Source organism: Pteropus vampyrus, unplaced genomic scaffold (assembly GCF_000151845.1).
Source record: "Pteropus vampyrus isolate Shadow unplaced genomic scaffold, Pvam_2.0 Scaffold10, whole genome shotgun sequence".
Classification (NCBI taxonomy): domain Eukaryota; kingdom Metazoa; phylum Chordata; class Mammalia; order Chiroptera; family Pteropodidae; genus Pteropus; species Pteropus vampyrus.
In genome coordinates this window covers 4566726-4571382 of record NW_011888791.1, presented here as the reverse complement: position 1 = coordinate 4571382, position 4657 = coordinate 4566726, and the positions used below count along the sequence as shown (strand labels likewise).

The window sequence follows — 4657 nt, the reverse complement described above, 5'->3', positions numbered from 1 at the left end:
TGTTATACAAATGTTTTCTGATTCTCGAAATGTTGCTTCTATATAATTCTGAGTCCCTCCTGTCTGTCAGCAATAAAAGCATCACTAGCTTGTGTTCACTGATGTTTTGATCTTTAAAAAAATGTCTTCCAGACACAAAGCTCAGGGAGTATTCCATCACATTTCTTAATGATTTCACATCTGGGCACTAGCTAACATCTCTGAAGGTATTTGATCAGATTCGATCACTCCCACTTAACTGTCCTTGCTGGATGGCTTGACATGGGTTGGTCAATATATAATAAAGCATAACAGAGTCTGTGTTTGACCACATGATTTATGGTGAATGAGGCGACCTGCTTCCTTAACACATTACCAAAAAGAATAAGTCACTGCCTTTGCCCCTTTTCTACAAAATAGTTTGTGGCCAAAATTCATAGGCTAATACTCTTGGTGACTGCAATCCCTCAAAAGCAGGAGTAAGAAAAAGAAAGAATGAGACAGGAAAGGAGGGCAGGCAAATACTGGGGAGAATATTAACAAAGTCATATTTCCACCAAATGTAGTTGAGTGGTTCACCTCACAAGATGTCTTCATGGAGGAAGTATAAACTACTCTTTCTATAACAGTCTGCAGGAACATGGAAGGGACAATGATTCATCTGCAGGCTTGTTTTCCCCCATGGGACATCAAAGACCTCACACTTTCAGGTTACACTACACTGATTAATCTGGCCATCCCTAGAAAGCCAGATCCCAAGAGAGCAGTGACAGCACCTGCAGATAGAGGCAAGTCAGGGAGCAGGTACAAAATCATGCACTCTCCACCTTTCCACCAGAAGCTACTTGGGCTCAGTCTATTGAGCCTTGGTACATGTGTGTTCAGCAGGTCTCAGGGCATCTTGTGCCTCAGCATCAATAGCGAAGGCCCAAGTGAAGAGGTAAGTTGCTCGTAGCATAATGCATTGAAAAAAAGATGATGCCAGGTCATGTCCACAACACAAGCAACATGACCTAAAAACAGCTGCCCTCAATACAAGGCAACAATGGACTTCAATGAGTCCCACTCAAAGATTGAAAATGCCCCTTTGAGATCTATAAGAATGCAGTTGGTTCCAGGCAATATTCCTGGAGATCACCTATACCACCAAGCAGACAATTGTGGCCAGGAAAACCCAGGAATCTGCTGAAACTGGTCCAAAAACTACTCCTTGTTGCATTCAGATTCTCTCTCATTATCTTCTGTGAAAAAAAAAAATGACTTTGTTTCTCTCCTGAAACAAAGGGGAAGCATTTCTTGCAAGATGTGGCTCATTGCAGTACTAAAAAATACTTAAAGATGGTTGGAAAACTGAGATCTAGACCTCACTACTATAGCCAGTACCAATACTGTAATTGAAACTCATTACTTCCTTCCTCCACTAGTCATTCTATAGCTCTCTCGCCTTCAACCAGCACTGTAGCTGGTCTGGCTTGTTTATTTGGTAGGGTGATCCAACTTTTATCATGAGAGGGTCTGATCCCTCACTTGCCTTGTCATTGTCAGACCATGATTATTACAACTGTCCATTTACAGTTATTGCTGGGCATAGAAACACCAAAATATAGAACCACAATTAAAAATATTTTCTTTTTGTCCTTATTCTGTGTCAGGAGGAATATATGTACATAAAAGACAGGTGGAAAGCCCCCAAAATGACAAATCCATCATACCTAATACTGACCACCATTAACACCACCACCAACAGCAATAACAACAAAATTGCACTGGTAAAATTAAGAAAGCCTAAGATATCCAATCCAGAGGCTCCATGAAGTACAAAAAGCAAGCACACAATTTCATACAATTGTTTAACGGTAAGCAATTTTGTAAGAAGTGGTACAGCCTACTTATAAAAGATATTATTTGGAATATTAACATTTTTATTCTAGTTTACGTGTTAGAGTTGTAAGTTTTACAATAGAACATCACTGCAACGCTATCTATGGAATCTTTAGGACTAGGATTAGGATCCAAGTGAAACACTTGGTTCACTTGTTTACTCCAAAAAAAATTTTTTTAGATTGAATCAAAGATCTTTCTGCTATTAAAATGAATTATATAGCAAGGTAAAGATTCAGCTTAGCACACCTGAACAGAAGAAATAATGACTATAGTTTTATAGAAAGCCAGATTATTTCCATATAAACTATTAAAGATGGTGAGAATGTACTTTGGTTTTTGTTTATTTCATTTGTTTGTTTTGTAGCTCATCAAATAGTATAATAAAATTACAGCCTTAGTAGTAAACTTAAATTTCTGAAACACCCAATGTCTCCCTGTGAAATAGTTGAAATGGGCTTTGATGCTTTGATTGTACAGAGTATGTAAAATGAAAGTAAGCACAGAGGGTAGAGAAGAAATAAAATCATGTTTCAAAAACTACGATAAATTGTTCAAAAATGTTCATGATTTTCCTGGTAGCTAGAGCTCTTAATTAGAATTCTAATCCAAAACCAAATATATCTTTTTTAACACTAAAAGTCAATCTTTCGTTCCAACAAATTTCCGCCCAAAAACTCAATGTTTTATGTGGAACAATTTTCCAATCCACTGGGTTGTTGGGTTTTTCATTTGTTTTAATTTATTTATCAACTTCAGATTTACACGAAACATCTAGAAAATCCAAAATTATTTAAGAAAAATAATCTCAAAGGTAACCATTACCAAACACAACATTCCGCATCTTCTCCCAGATGCACAAATTTTATTTGTGATGAGTGCATGATAGGCCATTAGAGAAGAAAAAATATATATAACTGGAACAGCTAAAACAATTACACAGTTTAATGATTTCATCATCGTCATTTCACTGACTCCCATCTGTGACTATATTGAATCTGTTACTAATTAAATAGGGACATCACAGGAAATAAAACATCTGGACCAAAATCATGGCTGAGGTACTCATCACAAACGTTATCTACCTCTCACATTTTCTTTTCAGTTGATGAAGTCTATAGCCATGCTACCCTGAACGTGCCTGATCCCATCTGATCTCAGAAGCTAAGTAGGGTCAGGCCTGGTTAGTACTTGGATAGGAGACCACCTAGAAATACTAGGTGCTGTAGGCTTAAAAAAAAAAAAAAGTATTCTTTTCACTTAATGAGGTTTCATGAAGAAATATTTTTCTTCCTTAAAAAATTTTGAAACGAGAAGTTTATTCTCATAAATGTTTATGTTACCCATCTCCTTTTATAATGGGATGTAATAATATAGATAAAAGTTTCAAATTAGTTCTGTTAAAATATTTTTTCCTCTGATAATTTAGAAAACAAATCTTATTTCATATCTACCTCTAGGGACAACATTGAGATTTTTTTCATATTTGTAATACCCTTAGTTCTAATCATTATAATTTTTAAGGTTTTTCCTAGACCATTTCTTTGGCAGACTGGTGATATAAATATCTTAGAGTATCCTCCTTAAGAGTTTTGAAATTATCTTTACCCAACACCAAAAATATAGAATGTCGCTGAGGACTATATTAATGTTCAAGAATCATACACACATGCGTGCTCACACGTGTACACACACAATACCAAAGTCTTCAATGTTTTTTTAAAAGCAAAGTTTCTTATTTTGTAGTGTGAGAGGATTCAGAAATGGAGAAGAGCTTAAGACATATAGTGGTAGGAAAGGGTCCTACAGGATTCCTACCTCTCAAGCCACTCATTCAGTAGAATTATGAAATGTCAAAGTCCTCAAAAAATGGTTTATTTCTTCCTTTGCTCCCACATTCATACAAAGGCGCAACTGTAACCTCTGCTGTCATTTATCTTCAACTAAGATTTTTAAGGTATGGGTTTTATCTGCATTACTTTATTTAAATATCAGGTTTTATCTATTCACTGAAAATACATGGAGTGCCTAAGTCCTGGCATTGCTCTGGATATACCACTTAACACAAGTCTGCCCTAGCTTAGTTACTATAAACAAAGATCCAAACACACCTAGAATTGTTTTATTGTTGTATCTTTCTGCTTGAAATGAAAAGAGTTTAAGGGTGAATAAAATAAAGTGCCTAAATTTATGGAGTTTACACTCTAGCTGAGAAGAGAACTAAAAATCAAGAGATCTAAGAATGAAAAATTAAGTTGCAATGTGATCCAATAAGAAAAGGAAGTTTTCTTTACTTTATTGTTGAGAGATTTATGGGTAACATGGAATTTCAATAATAATTACATAGTCACTTATATTTGTATATAATCACTAAATACATGTTTAGAAGGAATAGACAAATAATACAATTATATTTGTTACACTTTGAGATGTTACCTTTGGTTTCTATCCACAGTTCTGAGATTTTTTTGTTTTGTTTTGCCTGTAAATATAAAATTTGAATACTTAATTTGGGTAAACTACAAACTAAACCAGACAAAACCCAATTTTCAAGATGATAGCAGGCAAAGCACCAGTGCACTAATGGATAAGTCTAGGACTTAATATTGTACAGGAAAAGCATAAAAACTCCAGTAGAACTTGAGCCTTTTCTACTTATCTGGGGGTTAATATATACTTCAAAGTTTTGTCTGTTTCTTTTTGGTTTTTTTAAACATGTCAACAATACAGTAAAAACTTCTAAGAAATTCAAGGCATATAAACATCATCCTAAGTAAGAGGAAAAAGTGAAGAGAGG

General features: G+C 35.1%; 1 pseudogene; it reads left to right on the top strand.

Moving 5' to 3' along the window:
• The first annotated feature begins 2973 nt into the window (after positions 1 to 2973).
• LOC111731034 lies at positions 2974 to 3092 on the top strand (annotated as a pseudogene).
• Positions 3093 to 4657: the final 1565 nt, after the last annotated feature.